Raw genomic sequence first — 21913 nt, 5'->3', positions numbered from 1 at the left:
AAAGTTTTAGATCTTTGAGTTCATCTCATACAAAATGGGAGCAAAACCAAAAGTGTTGCGTTTATATTTTTGTTGAGTGTATTTCTTCAGCCTTTCTGGCATATTTATTTAGACAAACAATACCTCACTGCTCTTCATGAGCCGTCATGTTGAGAGAGAGAACCGAGAGAGAATTTCAAAAGGACTAACACTCATTTTTATATGAGGTGTGACGTCACCAGTAACTTTTGCCTTATAAAAAAAACCCAATAGCACCCTCTTGTGGAGAGGAACAGGAAAACCGTGTACAGAATACATTCAGTCAAGCATACACATATGTCAACACTCCCACTTATGAATGACTTGTATACTGTACAGCTTTTAACAATCAAAAAGACTCAAAAATAAATGACAGATGTCAAAGCATTTATAGTACATACGAGGTCTATTAGAAAAGTATCCGACCTTATTATTTTTTCAAAAACCATATGGATTTGAATCACGTGTGATTACATCAGACATGCTTGAACCCTCGTGGGCATGCGAGAGTTTTTTCACGCCGGTCGGTTACGTCATTCGCCTGTGGGCAGTCTTTGAGTGAGGAGTCGTCCACCCGCTCGTCGATTTTTTTTCATTGTTTAGGAATGGCTCAGAGACTTGCTTTGTTTGATAAAAATTTTTTCAAAACTGTAAGGCACAACTGAGTGTACACCATTCAATAAATTCAGCTGGTTTTCGGTAAAAATTTTAACGGCTGATGAGAGATTTTGGTCTGGTAGTGTCGCTTTAAGGACGGTCCACGGCGCCTGACGGCGATCTGCGCTTCGAGGCGGCAGCGTCTCGCCGTTTCAAGTTGAAAACTTCCACATTTCAGGCTCTGTTGACGCAGTAAGTCGTCAGAGAACAGAGAACTTTCAGAAGAAGTCGGCATGAGGAGTTTATTCGGACATTCCATTGTTAACGGTCATTTTGTAATGAAAGAACGTGCGGGCAGAGTCGCATGTCGGGCTGGACCCGACCGCGGGGGGTCGCGGCAGGAAAAACACCTCCGTTGGAAATCTTAACGGGCAAGTTGGAACATGCCCAAGCTGTTAAACAATTTCTCAGTTACTCACTTGTTGAAAGCCATTAAAAGCCACCTGAATTCTACAAATGGTTTTCAACACGGAGGTGTTTTTCCTGTCGCGGCGCACACAGATTTGCCAAGTCGTCACGGAAACGACTCGGCGAATTTGCGCGTACGTCTTTCATTAAAAAAATGTCAAACAGTGGAATGTCCGCATAAATTCCTCATGCCGGCCTCTTCTGAATCTTCTCTGTTCTCTCACGATGTCCTGGGTGAATTAAGCCTTAAATTAGGATGTTTTCAGCTCGAAACAGGCCAACGACAGCGCCTGGAAGCGCTGCAGGACGTCCCGCTCCGTGGGAAGTCCTTACACCGACAGAAACACCCCATAATCTCTCATCAGCCGTTAAACTTTTCACAGAAAACCAGCTTAATTTCTCGAATAGTGTCCACTCGGATATTCCTCACAGGTCCAGAAAAATTTTTGATAAAGCAACGCGCGCCGTCTCGAGCAGCGTGTGAAACAAAGGAATTCAGCCGAGAGGGCGGGACCACATCTCACTCAAGGCCTGCCCACAGGGAAATGACGTCACCGACACGCGTGAAAAAACTCACGCATGCGCACGAGGGTTCAAGCATGATTGGTGTAATCGCATGTCATTCAAATCCATATAGTTAAAAAAAAAAAATAAAAGGGTCGGTTTATTATCTAAGAGACCTCGTACCTATGTACTTAACATATATACACTACATCAGACACTTACACCAAGCATGACTCCTGAAAATCTCATCAATTTAACCTTTGAGACAGGCTTGGTCATAGCATCTGCAATCATCTCATCTGTTGGACATTAAACAAGTGTCATCTTCCCTTCTTTAATGGTTGACCTAATGAAATGATACTTGATGTCAACGTGTTTGCACCTTTGTCTGCACACAGGATTCCTAACAAGTGCAATAGTGCCCTGGTTATCCTCATGAACAACTGTTTTCACATATTCATAGGAATCGATACCCTTCACTAATTGCTCCAAATAGATACACTCCTGTACTGTCAGAGCTAAAGCCAGGTATTCGGCTTCACATGTGGATAATGCTACTGTGGGTTGCTCTTTTACATCTCCAAGATACCAGTGAGCTGTCTTCGCTCATGCTCACACAGTAACCAGACATGCTCTGTCTGTCGCTGGTGTCTGCCCCCCAATCTGCGTCACTATATGCCCGGAGGCCTAAACCATCTCTGCTCTTCCTAAAAGTCAGCTGCTTGTCTGTGGTACCTCTTAGATAACGCAGTACATGTTTCACTGTAATCCAATTTTCGTCTGTGGGGTTTGCAAAATGTTGTGATAGCTTGCCTACCACAAAACATAGGTCAGGTCTCGTACAAGTAGATAAGTAGATGAGACTACCTACAGCTTCTCTGTATTTCCTAACATCAGTCATCTTAGGTGCATCATCAGAGTGCACTCCTGCATATCAAAACGGTTGAGAATCTTTCCAGCATATCTCTGTTGTGACATTGTTACACAATCATCAGATTGACTGAAGTCTATGCCTAGAAAATGCTTCAACCTGCCTAGGTCCTTCATCTTAAACCTGGTGGAAAGCATTGCCTTTACTTGCTCTAGACTTCTCATGTTGTTCGCCGCGATGATAACATCATCCACCCAAATGACTATTATCACCTTCTCTGCCTGCTTAAACTCCTTCATGTAGACACAATGGTCCGCTGGGTTCTGTGTGAAGTTGTCATTTATCAAACATTTGTGTAGCATCTCATTCCAATTTCGACCTGACTGCTTCAGAGCATAAATAGACTTCTCTAGTTTACACACTAAGTTTTCTCCCACTTTTTCGTAACCCTCAGGTTGATCCATGTAAATGTCTCGGTCTATGGGCGCATGCAGATATACCGTCTTCACGTCCATTTGGTGTAGCACCAAGTTCTCTTGGGCTGCCTTCTGCATGACTACACGTACACTAGTCAGATTGGCTGTGGGGGAGAATGTCTCACCATAATCTATCCCCACTCTCTGGCTATATCCCTTCGCCACAAATCTGGCCTTGTACTGTTCACGTCCATCACTACCCTCCTTAATAGAGTATACCCACCTACCTCCCACTGTCTTTCTGCCCTCTGGCAATTTGGTCAGGGTAAAGGTCTGGTTTTCCTCTAGTGACTGCATCTCCTCGTCCATTGCCCTCTTCCATTTACCTGACTGTGGTGATGCCATAGCCTGCTTAAAGGTCAGTGGCACACCACACACTGTTCGGTAGCAGTAGTCTACACTAGTAAGCGTACTGTCATCATAACCACTATCTTCCTGAGTATAATCACTAAGATAACTCTGGGGCTTACGCTCTCTAGTGGGGTATCTCCCACTGCTTGGGGCCTGTGGCGTCACCCTGTGGTGCTCCTCGCCATCATCTCCTGGGGATTGTGGACTGTCAGTCTGTACATCTGAGCTAGTAGCACTGAGCTGTGATGTGTCTGTTTTCTCACTATTTTAAATGGGGTCAAATCCTAGCTCCTGAGTCTGAGTCCCGCTCTTGTATGTGGTCTTTGTGATAAACTTAACCAATCTGTGCTTCTGCACTTTTCCCTTGCTGGGGTAGTAAACTAGAAAGGCGGGACTGCCCTTGTCGTGCCCTATGAAGAGTCCCTTCTCACACCTGGGATCTAGTTTACCCTTGTCTTTTTGGTACGCGTAACACTCTGACCCGAATTTGTGCACAGTTTGGCTAGATCACACTTCTTCCCTGTCAGTGCTGTGTACGGAGTTGTGCCAATGTGCTTGTTAAAGCATCGGTTCCTGGTGTAGGCTGCTTCCTGAACGGCATAATGCCATAGGCTTTTAGGTAAGTTGCTGCCAATAAGCTTACACCTAGCCATCTCAAAGAGAGTGCGTCCTTCCCTCTCAGCTATCTCGTTCTGGTGCGGCGAGTAAGGACAGGACGTCTCGTGTCTGATTTTGTTCTTTCTCAGTAATGTCTGAAACTCTCTGTTAGTAAACTCGGTCCCGTTGTCTGGCCGGATGCACTTCACAGTGCCATAAGGTGCTACATCAGCCAGAAACTTTTCAGTAGCCTGTACGGCATCACTCTTTGCTTTAATAAAGTAAGTGAAAACTGCTCTAGTGGTGTCTTCACCTTGTCAGTTGCATTTCTATTTCTCGTCTGAGTAAACTTCCCCTCTATGCACACGACATTCTTTGTCAGGCTTACATTTTGCACCTTTAAGGTGCATGTCTACTGTCACATCCTGCAGTTTCAGTATATCATCGTAGTTGCAATGACCCATAATCTCGTGCCAAGTTCGAATATCATGGCTAACATTGCACACATCATTTTCATCACACTCTGTTTGCAAGTAGTACATTCTGTTACACACTTGAATGTTAAATCTTGTGCCATTAGGCACCATAAGAATGTCATTACCTTCCTCGAAGAGTACCTTGGCACCATTTACAGTGGCACACTTCACAGAGAAGAGTTCTTGAGGGAATGAAGGGATGTACAGGGCATTCTTAAGAGTCACTGTATATCTGTGTCCGTCGCTGTCAATGAGACACACCTGTGCATCTCCTCTGCCTTGCGCCAACCCGAATGTCCGCTTCCCGTCGGCCAGCTCCATGCTGTGCCGCTCTGGTTTGAATGAGCTGTCGAAGGTTTTGAACCAGCTTCTGTCATTGAGAATGTGGGATGACGGGGATGTCCTTTCCTCTCGATCTGCCACTGCTGCGCTGGCTTGCAGGTGTCCTCAGTCTCTGCCCGGAATGTGAAGTCGTCTCCTGCAGGTCCCCGCTCGCTGATCCGTCCTCCACGACTCGCCGCACGACCGCCGCTGCTGCCACCGCTGTCATCTTGAGCGCGAGCGCACCTAGAGCCTTGTGCACACGCTTTCTGCACGCTTTGTCCATGTGGCTTGTGCTCTTGCAGGAACTGCACCAAACTTTCTTTGTGCATTCGTCCTTTCGATGTCCCTTTTCTCTGCATTGCCAACACGCCATGTCTGTCGAAGAGCCGCCGTTCTTTTTCTTCAGTGCTGCGCGGGCTTTCAGCACACTTTCTCCCGCTTCCTCAGCTACTGGCTCTGCATCCTCCGACGCCTCAAAGTTTCGCAGCTTAGCCTTGAACTCCACCAGTTTCATGTCCGCTGAACCATGCGTTACCATCAGCGTAAACGGCTTGTACTTCTCTGGAAGTCCTCTCATAATCATAGCCGTCATGCCTCGCCTGCACCTTTGAGTGCCGTAATGATCTGCTCTGCCCAGATAATGTACTCAGTTACAGTCTCTGTGTCCGCTTTCTTCAGCGAGGTCAGCGTTATGTACATGGAGACAATTCGTGGCCTACCTTTGCCAATGTAATGCTCTCTCAACACTTGCACACTCTCACGTCCCTTGTTTTTAGTGTCTCTGAATATCAGTCCCAAACTCACGTTGTCCCGTAATGGCGCCAATGCGCAGTATGCATCAGCATTCAGCTTATCATCTTCGGCTTGTTCTGCCTCGGTCCGTGATCCGCCAGGCTCGTTCAGAATAGTCTCTTTTAATCCACTGCCACCACCCATACCCATCCACAGGCCTACAAGACATCCCAACACAGAAAACAAAATGCAGGATTGGGAACTCAGTGTGAGCAAGAAGTGGCTAGTGATAGGGGACTCCAATGTAGCAAGGCTTCCGCCTTATGAAATACCAGACCTACAGGTGGACAGCTACCCAGGGGCCACATTCAGACATGCAGAAGCCATCTTAAACAAGGCAAACATTTACAACTCTGTAACAGTGGAGACTGTAATCTTATCCTTTGGCTTAAACAACAGGTCACAGAACATAAAACAAACAGCAATCAAACAACTACAGGGGATGATAAGAGCAGCCAAACTCAAATTCCCACAAGCCACAATCTGGATACCACAAATCAATTATTCCAGGGCCATTCCCATTAAATAACAACACAACTTACAACAACTCAATACTTACATCACACAAAATTACACAGACATACCAGAACTACCAGCCACAAAATTCCAAACAACAGAAGACAACATCCACTGGACACAAACCACAGCCCGACACATGCTGGAACACTGGTCTGAGATGGTAAACTAAGAATCCCCATAAGCCGAATTAGACAGGAGGGGTCTAAGAATGTTATCAATTTGGCAAAAAAATTTAACCTTACGTCTCCACAGTTTGCTCTACTCAACAAAGGGTTAACATTTATACCAACCAAGGGAGGCAGCAAACACATCATAGAACAGGGCAGAGCAGACTTGCAATCCTACCACAGAAAACTTAAATTGGCAACCTATTTTCAGCACAGAGACAATGCTACACAACCACCATTCACCCCCAAATCAACCTGGACTCCCCCTGACGGTACACTGCCACGGGAGATCCTGCACCTGATCAACAAAGACACTACATATTTTGACAGGGACTTCAGGGTTTGCCGGCTAAAACCAAACCTGAGTAGGGAGGAGACAGCAGCCCTGACTGAACTAAAAAAATAACAAAAACATCATTATTAAACCTGCCGACAAGGGGAGTGCAGTGGTGATTATGGACAGAGAACAATATCTGTGGGAAGGGTACAGGCAACTACAGGATGCCACATATTATCAAAAATTAACAAAACCCATCTACCAAGATACAATCCCCCTGGTGGATGAAATCATCCACAACCTACACAGAAAACAATTTATAAATGCCAAACAAAAAGCATTTCTGCTGGGAAACTCTGAACCCAGAGCCAGACTATTTTACATGCTACCAAAAATACACAAGGACCCAGACAAGTGGAGCAAACCCCATGAAATTCCACCAGGGAGACCGATTGTCTCAGATTGCAGTGGTGAGACTTACCACACAGCAGCCTTCATAGATTTTTATTTGAATCTGCTGTCAATTTTACATTCAAGTTACATTAAGGACACATATGACTTTGTGGAAAAGGTAAAAAAAACTCAGAATACCCACAGATGCCATCCTATTGTAGAAGAATTTTTAGGTCCATATTTGAACTGTGATGATCCGAACTGTATGTCCTCTGGTTGAACTAGCAGGTGTTCAACCCAAAAAAAAGGGCTCTATTAGTCATTCAGTCTGTCAGGGGCTTTCCAAGGCCTCTTAGGTGCTTTCCCGCAGGCCACGTGCAGGGGCCTCAGGCCAGCTGCACGTGTGACTGAGGCCACGTGCGGGGGGGGCCTCAGGCCAGCTGCACCTGTGGCTGAAGGTCTTTTAAAAAAATCAGTTGTAAATCCTTCATGTTTTAATGGGAGCGTTTGTCACATTGAAATAATGGCCTAACACCTGCTTAGGGTTCACTAGAGGACGCTTCCAATAGAAAACCATGTCTTAGGAATGAAATAAATAAAAAAGTTGAAGGAGGAGCGATGCCCGCGGGTCTCCAATAAATAGACGAGCGCGGTTGTCATATTCAGTCTCTCTAGAGGACTCAGTTTGTCTAAGCTCTGTGTCGAAGGCTTAAATAAACTTAAAAACTCTGTGCATTTTATCTTGCTTAAGGCTGAATTATTCTAAAGTGTTGTGTCCTTTTTCTAGCATATCACTTGCAATTAGTTTGTGTTATCTAAAAGACGACATCCTGAGAAGACCAAAAAGACGAGCCGCGACAGAACTTGGCGAGCCAGCTTCAGGAGGGTCCAGGGGCATTCCGGCAGCCTGGGGCAGTCCAGCTCATCCCTCCAGACCGTAAATAACAGTGATCACGACTAAAAGGTAAGCAGAAACCTTTTATAACTTCTGCACGATCTGGAGGAGTGAGTCGGGATTTCCGCCCAAGTTGACAGGTGATATTTTTAATTGCCTCTTACCCAAAAGAACCTGGACTAAGAAAATTGATAAGAGACTAAAAAAAAGATAAGATTGAAAATTATCAGGCCTTGTAGATAAAATGCTCAGAAGGTGTGTGTGTTCCCGGGAAAAAGAATGTCTGTGTGAGTGAAAGGTCAGGAATGTTCATGAACTCTGGTGCGGAAAAAGAGTGCGTGGAGAACTAACCTGGATGTTTTTTGGGGAATGCTTGGAGAATAATTGGTGTTGAAATTCGTTACTAACGTGCCGGCTGATAGCATGCGCTGTAGGGGTTAATTTAGGGGAGTATACTGACAAATAGATACAAGGTAATACAAGGTTATTTAAAGAGTTTAACAGAGACTGAAGTGAAATAAGTGAGAAAAAGAGTTTAACAGAGAATACGTGCAGAGGAAGCACAAGATAAGCGCCTGAGGGGGCGCAGTAGAAATACCGTACGTGATAAAGAGATTTAAAGAGAAAGTGCAAAGTAGCACAGCTGACAGTAAGTAAAAGAGCTCAATAAAGGACGTCATTTTTTAAGAAAAGAGAAAAACTATAAAAAAAAATAAAATAAAATGAATGAAGAGTTAGTGCAGAATACATGAGAATTAATGAAGCAGAAAATAGTGCAGTAAGGCACCAGATACACGCTTGTGGGGCGTGGGAGAAGAATAAGTAATTAAGTACACAGTAATATGAGTTTTTTATAAGAAAAGAAAAAGAGAGTATTTTCAGTGCAAAGGCACATTAAGCTCACGAGGAGCTCAGTAAGTGGAAAAAAAAAAAAAAGGTAGAAGAAAGTGCAGAAAGGCACAGGATACGCACGCGAGGCGCGGTAGGGCGTAGAAATAAATGAAATATTGTATGCTCAGAAAGGAGCTTGTGAAAATAATATAGTAAGCACAGGATACGCACGCGAGGCACGGTAAGGCGTAGAAGTAAATGAAATATTGTATGCTCAGAAAGGAGCTGGTGAAAAATAATATATTAAGCACAGGATACGCACGCGAGGCGCGGTAAGGCGTAGAAGTAAATGAAATATTGTACGCTCAAAGAGGGCTTGTAAAAAAGTAATATATGAAGTTGCTGACAGCGCCGGAGAAGCTGTCTAACGTGAAGAAGAGATACATGCTTAAACAGAACACATTGGTGTTAAGTGAATAAAAAGGTTGTTTAAAGCCGCGGAGTGAAAAGTGGCAGAAGTCTAGATAGAGATATATAGAAAGTTGTTTTTAATAATTTTTGTGTATAAAGCTTTTGAAAATTGTGTGTGGGAGAGTGGAGAGTAAGCGGGGAGGTGCAAGCAAAGCTGTGAGGGCTTGCAAGCTGGCTGACATACAAGATTAATGTGAAAGAGTACGAGGGGGAGGTATTTAGACCCAACAGGAGGACTTGGGAGGTGCATGACAGGCAGAGAGGAAAGTGTGAAACAGAGACAGTGAAGAAAAAGACAGGAGAAGAGTGCTATGTAAATACAGAGAAGGTAGATATTATTTCAAAGAGAGAAAACTAATAAACAAACATAGCAGAAAAAGACGAGAAGCAGAAAGTTAAAAAATTAGAAGGAAAATAGAAAGTCGGGAGCAAAGACATTAGGAAGTGTTAGGGTTGTAAGAGGATTAAATAAATAAAGTTGGTTATAAATCAAAAGAGTTAAAGCTTAGATTATAGTGAAAAAGCTGACAGACTGATCAATGCTTGGGACAGTCTTTGATGGGAGACTTAAGTGATGATGAAATAATACTCCCAGAACATTACTTGACTGACGGAGACATCGAAACCCAGGGAATCAGGACACATTTTTGGCTGGAAAGGACCTATTTTGACAGGGTAGGAGCAGAACATTGGCAGGACGAACAAGAGATCAATCAGAAATTATGGCAGATTACTAAGGTAATCAATCTGAAGCAAAAGAAAGAACAATTCCCTCTAATTAATTGGGAGCTGCTGATAAGACGTCTGTGGCATCAGGGTTTAACCCCGTGGTTGGAGCTGCTTTGTGCTGATCCTAATAAAGAAATTAGCATACCATTAAATCATTTAATAACACTGCCAACCGATCCAGGTGAAGAACTGTTTCCTAGGTTGACTTTGACTGTGGTCCCAAGGAAGGTTCGGTGGGAAACAGGTAAATTTTCGTATTTAGTTAAAGAAAAAGAAGACGGGCATAACAGTTGGAAATTCAATCCTTTTAAGGGTTTAAAATACAAAACAGGTGTTACAGCCAGCAAGTTATTGGTCTGGATCAGGACAGCCCCTGAGGGACTACCAGAACACCATAGAAACACCTCACATAGCGTTTGTCAGGGTTACATGGGTAACTCTCAAGGTCAAGGTCGGGAAAGTACCCCGCTAGACTTAGTACTAAGAAAATATTCAGGAAAACGCACTAAGGCCAACCAATGTATGAGAAAGTGGCACAAAAGGTCACATGGGGGCAGGCAATGGCCTTTGGAGGGATCATTTGATCCGGTGATGTGTGAAGCAGTTGCGGTAGAAATACAGAAAAAAGAAATTAAAGATCAGCAGAAGAACATAAATAACAACAAAAAACGCACTGAAGAAAAAGAAGTTTTGGCCTTGTTCAAGCAGGAAGCACAGAGGCTACAGCAGAAAAGAGAAAAAATGACGGAGGAAAGATCCAAAGAGACTAAAGCCAGTGCACCGAGCTGGGAAGCAGAGCCACCCCCATATAAACGTCATGATATGGGAAAGACAGCTGGACAATTTGTATTAGGAACTCGTGAAGAGGACCAAGGCATGGATGTGGAGGGCAAATTCACACTGACACTAAAAGCTCGAGAGCCACAAGGAGACAGGTCCTCAGTCTGTCAAATGGATCATACAAGGTCTCCAAGTCCGAAAGTAAGTGGTCGCTCACCACGACCAGCAGGGGGGGGCCACAAATAACAGTGACACGGAGGCAGACGAGGATAAAGAGAGAGACCTGAAGGCTCCGCCTGCACATCGAGGTCCACTGAAAACCGTCCCCTCCCACCATAAGTCAGCCGACTGGACCTTCACAGGCTATAGAGGCTCCGAAGAGTGGCACAAGAGCTTCTGTGACACACTGGATCTGGCCAGAAGAGATAATGAAGAACTAGCTGAGCAACTTCGGCTAGCGAAGGAAAGAACACAAAGACATAGGGACGCCGAGGAAAGAAGAATATTACAACAATCGACGCCCAATCAAGGGAATCACATTATAGAGCCACCCACCCGAAAGATTTCTGGTGAGATCATCATTGAGAGTGCAAAAGAGGCCCGACTCAGGCAAAGACAACAATGTGTAGCCAAAGACATAGCGGCTTTAGAACAGAATATAACCGACTGGATGGACTGCCTGGAACCAGTCAGTCGCACTCGATCTGGAAGACAGTATGGAGCCCCCACAGAAGAAGAGGAGGACGAAGACCTCATATGCCCATTGGTGGTTAGAAATGGTCATCATGTGTATACCCCATGGAGCTGGACAGACATGGTGGGGCTGGCCAACAGGCTGCCAGACATCACCCAAGGAGCTGGGAGATGGATAACTGCCTTAGAAGAAGGCACTGCAGGGGTAACCTTGTCTTTAGGTGACATAAAAGCCTTGCTAATGCATGTCATGGGAAAACATTACACTGAAGAATTAGCAGGAAAGGTTGGACTAACACAGATGATGGGCACAAATCAACATGATGAAGTCCCCTTTAATCGCTATAGAAACTCCATGTGGGAAGGACTGAGAAGAAAGTACCCTGAGGTCTTGGATCCCTCTAAATTGGATGATGAGGAGTGGACACCTGAAGAGTGCCCAAAGAAGTTCCTGCACCGATTCCAGAAAAGATGGGCGGAGGAAACAGGAAATGCATGGAACCATTCTCCAGCAACTGAAATCCTGTTTAAAATAACTGTAAAAAAGGCTCTACTAGATGAGGTTCAGAAAGCCCTAGATGGAGTCGTGGGACTATCAAAAATGAATTGGGCTTTATACTCTGAGCATATTTGTCACCATCTTGAAATCTACAAGAAAGAAAAACAAAAAGAAGAAGATGCAGCAAAATCCCTGACGAAAAAATTGGTGCAGATGCAGTTGGGAGAGCTAACCAAAGTCAAGAAAGAAAAAACAAAGACCCAGGCACCAATGATGACCCCTGTTCCTTCTGAGTCGGCAAGCACAGGCCCTACGACAAACACTGCTGCCACCATACAGGCACCTGTGGTAACAGCCACACAGAGCCCCCAAGGAGCAGCAGGGAGCACTCCTACAGGAGAAGTCTCGGCACCAGTGGAGCATCACTATCACTACCATAGCACTGGCACACACGGAAATGGACCCACCTACAGTCATGGGTGGAGAGGAGAGTCACGGAACTTTCAAGGTCAAAGAGGAGGGTGGCGAAGAGGATCTCGCCAACCTTCATTTGGAAGCAGATTCCAAAACTCAGCTCCCAGGAACAGTCAAGCGGGACCGCCTATGGGACCAACACCCCCAATAAGGGATCAACCCTCTAATGAGTGTTGGAGCTGTGGACAACCTGGACATCGAATGAGAAATTGTCCGGCCCGACCTTGGGTTGGACCCTCTGCCTATTGGCAATAGGGAGGCCTAGAGAAGACAGAGGGGGAAACGGTGGCATTGGCTATTTCAATGATACCTAAGGAAGAGCCAACCGTCACTGTTAATATACAAAACAGAGATTTCCCTTTCATGGTGGATACAGGGGCAACATACTCTTGCATAGGGAAAATGGGCGCTCATCTCCCCCTCTCTGGGTCTGTAATTAAGACCATCGGCTTCTCTGGGAAGACTCAAATAATACCTTTTACACGCCCACTTCCTGTAACGATTGCAGGAAAAACAATTGAAGCACCCCTGTTATACTCACAAAATACACCTGTGAATTTTCTGGGAAGAGACATTTTATGTAAGCTACAAACCCAGATAGTGTGTACCCATCAAGGACTGCAAATACACTTTCCTGACGAAGCACTCGCCAACATTATGGTGCTTATGGACATGGAAAACAAGGTCCGACCTGTGCAACCCATGGTATACTGGCTGAAGTTACAACCAGAAAATTCAAATCTTCAACTGGAATGGGAAAAATGGAAGCCCTGGGCAGAACAACACTATGAAGCAGTATGTACACCTAGTTTACCTTTACATGTCACCCTGATGTTCGATGCCAAACAAGAACAAACTGACTATGCATGCTGCTGGGATGCATTGATGAATCAACGGCTGTTTCACATAACCACCACAGAAATTTATTTAGGCCCCCAAGGGGCCGCAGCTTCTGTCAAGTTAACTTCAGCTGAACAACAATGGTATCAAGTGCCGAATGCCACGCCTCATGTGACCCTTTTAGTCTCTGAAAAGTACGAATCCCATGACCTAGGTCCAATGGTAAAGACAGCCTCAGAAGTTGAAGAATGGCAAAACATGGAAAGTCCACAAGTACATCTGTCAAAAGACCAGCAGTTTGTACGAATTAATTTAAAAGTAAATGATGAGGCTATAGCTCAAAAAGTGGAGCTCAATCCTAGACCAGAGGGACAGATGGTGTTATCGGCCCAACAAGAGAAATTGTTAGAGCAAATACCACCAGTGGTGTGGTCCAAAAGCAAAACGGATGTAGGACTAGTAAAAACAGCCTTACCAGTAAAAATAAAAGTAAAACCGGGCGCAAAACTGCCTCACCAAAGGCAGTATCCATTAAAACCTCAGGCTATTGAAGGCATAAAACCAGTAATTAAGGGACTAATGGCAGCTGGAGTTTTAATAAAAACTGCAAGCCCATGCAATACTCCTATCTACCCTATCCCTAAAAACAATACCAAAGAGTATCGGCTGGTACATGATCTGCGTCCTATCAATGCAATAATAGAAATGGATGCACCTATAGTACCTGATCCGCATATTATCAAGCACTATCAAGCATCCCTGCTGGAGCAAAATGGTACACAGTAATCGATCTGTGTTCAGCCTATTTCAGTGTGCCTGTGCACCCAGACTCACAACATTTGTTTGCATTCACATTTCTGGGACAACAGCTAACGTATACACGGCTACCTCAGGGACTGAACCTGTCCCCAGCCATCTTTAACAAAGTCCTGGCTGAAGATTTACAACACCTTGATATACCCAGTACATTGGTGCAATATATGGATGATCTCCTTATTGCATCAGAGACTCAAGAACAGTGTGAAAAAGATTCATTAATTGTATTGCATGCATTGGCAGATGGAGGTCATAAAGTAAGTAAGGACAAATTGCAGTTCTGCAAACAACAAGTAGAATACTTGGGAAGACAGTTGTGTGGGACCACGCGATGTATAGCCCCAAGCCAAGTGGAGGCTATAGTCAAGGCTCCCAAACCCCAAACAGTGGGACAGATGCTTTCATTCCTTGGGATGGCAGGGTACAGTCGGCCGTGGATTTGTGATTATGCTATAAAAACTGCACCTTTGCGTGCCATGATTAGAGCAGTGGGGCAAACAAGCAATGCAGCTCTCCTCGTCTGGACAGATCAGGCAACGGGAGCTTTTGAGGCCCTAAAAACAGACATGCAATCTGCTCCCGCGTTAGGTAACCCAGATTATGGGAAACCTTTCCATTTGTATGTTACTGAAAAAGCTGGTTATGCTTGTGCTGTACTAATGCAGGAAACAAATGAAGGAAAACAACCATTGGCCTATTATAGTACAAAGCTTGACAACATTGAAACAGGATTGCCACCATGCTATCAGGGTCTAGCAGCAGCTGCCTTTGCATTTCAAAAAGCATCATCCATAATCATGGGACATGCAGTAACGTTGTACACGTCGCATCAGTTACATGCCCTGCTAACCAGTCAACGTTTTGTCTTAACACAAGCTAGACGCACTGGATATGAAGTTGTGTTGTCCGCTCCAGAAATAACAATACAACGTTGTCACACGGTGAATCCCGCCACCAAATTGACCACACCGTTAGATGGTACTCCACATAACTGTGTGGCAGAGACAGAGAAATTTTTGAGAGCCAGAGAACATTTGTATAATCACGCCATAGATGCAGATCTAACCCTGTTCGTGGATGGCTCATGCTTTCGGGATGCCGCGGGATTGCATGCGGGTATGGGGATTGTTAAACTAAACACGGATGGCGAGACCTTTGAATTACTGGAGTCCCAAGGAATTGATCAGCCTTGTTCAGCCCAACTGGCAGAAATCAAAGCCTTAACTATGGCTTGCCAGATAGCTAAAGATCAACGTGTTAATATCTACACAGACTCAGCCTACGCTTATGGCGTATGTCATGTACATGCAAACATTTGGAAACAAAGGGGATTCCTGAGAGCAGATGGCACCCCTGTCACTCATGGAGAAGCGATTTCCCAACTGTTACAAGCTCTCCAATTACCGTCTGAGGTAGCCATCATTAAATGTGCAGCTCATCAAAAGAATAATAACATCATAGCTCAAGGTAACAACCTAGCAGATGACGCAGCGCGCAAAGGAGCACAAGGAGAAAATATGTTTCCCCTGCTAACCATCCAAGATTGTGCCCCACTGGTTTCACTTGACGCACTGATAGTGGCTCAAAGTAGGGCCAGTGGAGAAGAAAAACGAATGTGGGTTAAACGAGGCGCTATTGAGACACGCAGTCAGGGGCCAGCGGACAAGCTGTGGCGCAGTAGTCATGGACATTTTGTGTTACCCACCAATTTATTACGACATGCAATCATTTGGGCCCACGGACCCGATCATTGTTCGCGAGTCCAAATTATGAACAAACTAAAAGCTGTCTGGTGGTCACCATATATGGCAGCAACAGTGGACCGTTTGTTGAATGAGTGTGAGGTATGTGCACAGTACAATGTCCGGAAATCATTCACAGCCCCTTTAGCCCACATTCCGGTCCCTGATGGGCCATTCAGACATCTTATGATGGATTTCATAGACATGGGAGCTGAAAATCGAGTTAAACGAATGAGATATGTTTTGGTAGTGATATGCAGATTCAGCCGATGGATTGAGGCAGTAGCCTCTGCAAATCAAGACCATAAAACGGTAGCCAAATTCTTGTGCCGAGACGTCTTTCCAAGATTTGGCATTCCAGATACTATCTCATCTGACAACGGTAGGGCTTTTGTAGCCAAGGTTACACAAGAAACATTCAAACAATTGGGTATCAAACAGAAGTTTGGGTGTGTTTATCACCCCCAATCAAATGGGGCGGTGGAACGGGCTAATGGCATTTTAAAGAACAAACTAGCAAAAATCATAGCAGACAGCAATGGCAAACTAACCTGGCTGGATGCGTTGCCGCTTGCTTTATTGTCAATGCGCTCACAAACTAACCGACTAACCCATTTGACACCATTTGAAGCTCTTACAGGTCGGCCGATGCCTATTCCATACCTGAGAGGACCCTACGAAGGACCATCGCTGGAGCAGCTACAAGACGAATGGCATAATTATCTGAGACAGTTAACCCAAATACACAAAACTATCTTTTTGCAGGTCAAAGGTGCTACAGAAGACAGAGAAGCAGAGATTCCACTCGAAAATCAGAGCATCCAGCCTGGTGATCTGGTTTACGTCAAGGTGTTCAAAAAGAAGTGGGACAGGCCCCGCCGAGAAGGTCCTTTTAAAGTTATTCTTGCCTCACGTACAGCAGTCAAAGTAGACGGTAAGGACACTTGGTTTCATTTAAACCACTGCTGTAGGGTTGGTGGCCCAGCGCCCCTGCGGCCTCGGCAAGCTCGTCTTGGCAGAGCCGCCGGGCCAAGGGGGGAAGCAGGAGAAGCCAGAGACCCTACAGCAGCACCGAGGGACGGCCACGCCTCCCTGCAGCCAGAAGAAGCACAGAGGGAAGGCCACGCCTCCCTGCAGCCAGGCGAACACTGGCCAAGGCGCTCACAGAGACTGATTGAACAAAGACGACGCACAGCTTCAGAGAGTAGTGGATCCCTGCCAGATAGAGCAGCGACAGACTCAGATGCAGACTCAGAGACAACTGGAGACGCAGGCCAACAGACAGACAGAAATACAGACCGACAGATAGACAGGCCACAGGAGACATCAGACTCGGACAGCAACTCAGTAGATTTACCGACAGAAGAACCGCAGGAAGTACAACCCAGACAAAGCACAGATACACCACACATCCCTAGTGACAGCTCATCTAGTGACGGCTCACTTAGTAGCACATCTAGTAGCACATCTCAACAGTCATCAGAGCAATGATTAAGGAATTATTCAAGGAATTGACAATACTACTGGTGGTCAGTATGGGAGAAAATAGACATCCAAAACATACAACGGACTGTGCCGTGGCCATGGCCGCAATAGCAGCTAAACAAGGCATTCTAAACACAGGAAAAACATATAATTTGGTATACATTAAATCAAAAGCCTACAAGAACATAGGAATACAGGGAAAGCTGGGGGATTACATATTAGGCGAAGCCATTAGCATCAAATGTGAAGAGGAGGGAACACTCAACATAGAGGTAATTTGTGATAAAAGAGGATGCAGGGAAACCAAGCAAGACGTAACTGTTACAGTACATGAAGCCACAAAATGGGTAAAAATCAAACCAAGGAAAAAGAGGACAATTAGAAGCCTAGAAACAAGCAGTCACTTAAGGAGATGGGATCCCAGTACAGACCTAGCCCACACACAAGGGTTGAAGACCAATTTATTTTACCAATGGTTGAAATTTTCGGCTAGGCAGATCAGTGAAAAGCCTTGCATAGCCTGTCACCGGAAAGGTGTGATACCTCAGGCTAAACCCCTACCTGATATCAACAACTGTTATAGGAGTCCCCAACATAACTCAGACCAAGCAGAATGCTATACACAATGTGTTATGAAAATGGCAGTAGGTGATGAAAAATATGCTGCCGACAGTAAACTTTGTCCAGTGCCCCTAAGTACAGAAGGAACCGTTCCACCTATGATTAAAATAGAGAAAGGGATGATACACCCATTCTGTATAGCTAAAGGCTTAGTAGCACAATACATAAGCGATTGGCAGGTAGGGACGACCCAGCCAAAACACCACATACAGTGTATGCAAAAGCAGCAAGAATACAAACCGGCCAAAACAGCATGGAACATTACCGTCTGTCACACCCTGCCAGCAGCAGGCATACAGTGTGAACAAATAGTACCGGCCACAGGGGGGTCTGTAATTGGACTGAATCTCACCCATGCTTCATGGGTATCTACTCCAAATTTAGCTAAGGGAACGGTACCTTTAGCTGACATCTTTTGGATATGTGGACAAAGAAGGAAACTCCTGTCATCGCTGTCCCCTAATTGGAAAGGCCTTTGTGCTCCTGTGATGCTCACAGGAGCTATAACAGTAATTGAAATGCCAAATTCAATACAACCCATGCCACAGAAACTTCGTAAGAAAAGAGGAATAATGACGTTTAAAACAGACTACAACATCACAGTAAGAAACGGGATACCAGAAGGGATACCCCGACAATTAGAAGCCATAGACAGTAGCAGAGTTACAGCAGATGAAGACGCGGATAAATGGGGATGGGCATTGGCGTTGTTCGGGGTTACTCCAAAAATCTGTTCTAGGTTCCAGGAGGTGCAGTGGATTAATTACTTGTGGTATAATCAGCAAAGATACCTGAACTGGACATTGGCAGCAGTAGGAGCCTTAACCGAACAACTGCACGCCACCTCGCTAATGACAATGCAAAATAGATTAGCTATCGAGATGATGATGGCTGATGAACAAGGAGTTTGTATTATGATCAAAGCCACCGAATGTTGCACAGACAGCTGCATACCTGTTCAGGATACACCGTGACAATGCCAACATCTCTTGTGCTCAGGAGGGCCTCCATACTCAACTGTGTGGTCTTCAGTCTAGTATGGACATGCTAGCCAGCATGATGGAGCATATGGAAAGGGAGCAGCTAGGACTGGCCACCACCACCCTGAATGTGGGCAAGAATTCTCTGGGGGCCCTGTACAACCTGGCCAAGCAGCACAAGGAGCTGGAAAGATCCATCAGAGAACTGCACGACTGTCTGAAAGCCAGAATTCCTGATCCTTCCCCCACTACCCCTGAAAGGCCAACCTCCCCATGTTCCCCAACTTCTCCCAAAACTTCAGATGCTGAGTAAATGCTGAGGAGCGCGGACTGACGTAATGGCACTGAACACGGACTATGATCTTGGTTCTTGAGTTTGAATTGCGGACTGGTTTCAGAAATCTGAGTGTAAATAAAAACAAAGAAGGATATATGTTAGTAACGAAGGTTGGGTAAATGTCTGTCCTTACCATCATCTGCGTAACACAGATAAAGCTAAATGCATACACATAGATATCACATTGCAAAGTTATAAAAAGGGGACCCTTACACGGCATGTTTGTAGATTTAGTAGTAAAGATGCACCATAGGGACCCCTTTTTCTTAAATTATAGCATGCCTCAAGAGACATGCATCGCCTAAATTTGGCGTCTGGCCAAAAAGGGCATTAGAAAACAAGCTGAAAAAGAAGAAAAACAAAGTGGAGAATGTTGAGAAATGGCCTATAATGAAAACCATTATATGATTGACTAAGGCAAATGACTTAAGGACGGACATGAAGGGAAACCATTTATTGTGTTTATCATTTAACTAGACATAGCTGCGCTAACCTTAGAATAGTTTCTTGATTGGTTGACTAAATAGTGGTAACGTAGGGGTTATTTGATGCATTTAAATAATAAATGTGTGACTCTTTGACAAAATAATATGTAGAACCAAGTATAATGGGTTGGAGCCTCTGGTTGAGTGAGACAATAGATGCCAGAAGATGATTGGTTGCACTGATGTCAATGTGAAGCCTTTACTTTGCCATGATTAAGAGGTTGATGTAACTTGTTTTATGTGGCCATTTTAAGTGCCTTGAATTACACCAAAACTCAATGTTTGAATGTCACCTTGCGTTGATATAATCCAGCTAATTGCTCACCTTGTGCCTTAGTATGTAGGTTCACCTGCACTGCAATATATTTACCGTGTGAAGTATCACTGATATTCATATCCGCACCAGAGTTATCAGTAAGTCGAGTGATGTGTTTTTCTTTTTTATTATTGCAATGCACAAATGAAGATGTCTTGTCAGTAAACAACCCAAGAGTATAGTTGAAGTAATGGGACTCTTTCGAGTCCCAGAGGAGGGACTGTAGAATAATTTTTAGGTCCATATTTGAACTGTGATGAACTATCAAGTGTCCTGATCCGAACTGTATGTCCTCTGGTTGAACTAGCAGGTGTTCAACCCAAAAAAAAGGGCTCTATTAGTCATTCAGTCTGTCAGGGGCTTTCCAAGGCCTCTTAGGTGCTTTCCCGCAGGCCACGTGCAGGGGCCTCAGGCCAGCTGCACGTGTGACTGAGGCCACGTGCGGGGGGGGCCTCAGGCCAGCTGCACCTGTGGCTGAAGGTCTTTTAAAAAAATCAGTTGTAAATCCTTCATGTTTTAATGGGAGCGTTTGTCACATTGAAATAATGGCCTAACACCTGCTTAGGGTTCACTAGAGGACGCTTCCAATAGAAAACCATGTCTTAGGAATGAAATAAATAAAAAAGTTGAAGGAGGAGCGATGCCCGCGGGTCTCCAATAAATAGACGAGCGCGGTTGTCATATTCAGTCTCTCTAGAGGACTCAGTTTGTCTAAGCTCTGTGTCGAAGGCTTAAATAAACTTAAAAACTCTGTGCATTTTATCTTGCTTAAGGCTGAATTATTCTAAAGTGTTGTGTCCTTTTTCTAGCATATCACTTGCAATTAGTTTGTGTTATCTAAAAGACGACATCCTGAGAAGACCAAAAAGACGAGCCGCGACACTATTCACCATGGATATTGACAGCCTATACACAAATATCGACATCAAAGAAGGCATACAGGCCATTCAAAAAATATTTCAAAAATACCCAAACAAAAACAGACCGGACAAAGAACTCCTACAACTACTAGAAATAAATTTGACCAGGAACGATTTCGAATTCAATGGCGATTTATTCCTTCAAATCAAGGGCACAGCCATGGGTAAAAAATTTGCACCGGCCTACGCAAATATCTTTATGGCCGAATGGGAGACCTCTGCCTTGGCTACTTGTCCAAAAAAAACACTTCATTACTACAGATACTTAGATGACAATTGGGGAGTCTGGACTTACTCCAAAGAGGAATTCAACCAGTTCTTGTCCTGTCTGAATAATCACAATAAATCCATTACTCTTAAATCCACCACGGACTTGACCTCGGTAAATTTTCTGGACACAACTACATATAAGGGGAAGAACTTTTTGGAAAACAATAACCTGGACATCAAAGTGTTTTTTAAGGAGACAGACACACATTCACTGCTTTACAAAAAAAGTCATCATCCCAAGCACACCTTTGTAGGATTGATCACATCACAGCTATTACGCTTTCATAGAATATGCACACACAGGGATGACTTTAAACAAGCTACCAAAACACTATTCTCAGTCCTATATACGAGGGGCTATTCCAGATCGTTCCTCAGAAAATCATACAAAACATTTCTGCAAACTAAACCCATAGACGTGTCCGAAAAGTTACCCCTCATAACAACGTACTCTCCATCGGCAGTCCAGTTGGTCAGAATATTAAAAAATAATTTCCAAATGGCCACTACAGGCACAGAAATCCTACCACAACACAGAATTATAGCAGCATTCAGAAAGAACAGAAACCTACAGGACCACCTGGTTAAAGCCAAAATCCCCCCAATGCAACTACCACCCAAGAGAGGACACGGGCAATTTTTTAAACAACGGACCTGGGTACAAAACAGATTCAACAATAATGTTTACAAAACGATGACAGGGGGAAGCCCACATTGCCACAACTGCGTATATCTGATTACATGCACCAAATGTGGCATTCAATATGTGGGAGAAACTAAAAACAATTTACTGACAAGATTCACTCAACACAGACATAATATTTTAAAACACAAGGCAACAAATACTCCCCTGGTGGATCATTTCCTGAGACATGGATGGCAGGCAGTCCAAGCCACAA

The 21913-nt window shown here is 44.5% G+C and overlaps 1 long non-coding RNA gene across 1 annotated transcript; it reads right to left on the bottom strand.

Moving 5' to 3' along the window:
- Window positions 1-233: 233 nt before the first annotated feature.
- LOC117509791 lies at window positions 234-21556 on the bottom strand. The gene is made up of 3 exons (XR_004560522.1): window positions 21545-21556; window positions 10940-10942; window positions 234-376 (listed from the first exon to the last, which is right to left on the bottom strand). It is a non-coding gene; the product is annotated as an uncharacterized LOC117509791 (long non-coding RNA).
- Window positions 21557-21913: the final 357 nt, after the last annotated feature.

The sequence above is a fragment of the Thalassophryne amazonica genome, chromosome 5, assembly GCF_902500255.1.
Source record: "Thalassophryne amazonica chromosome 5, fThaAma1.1, whole genome shotgun sequence".
Lineage (NCBI taxonomy): Eukaryota > Metazoa > Chordata > Actinopteri > Batrachoidiformes > Batrachoididae > Thalassophryne > Thalassophryne amazonica.
Note: the sequence above shows the minus strand (reverse complement) of the source record. Positions and strands in the feature narration are given on the sequence as shown.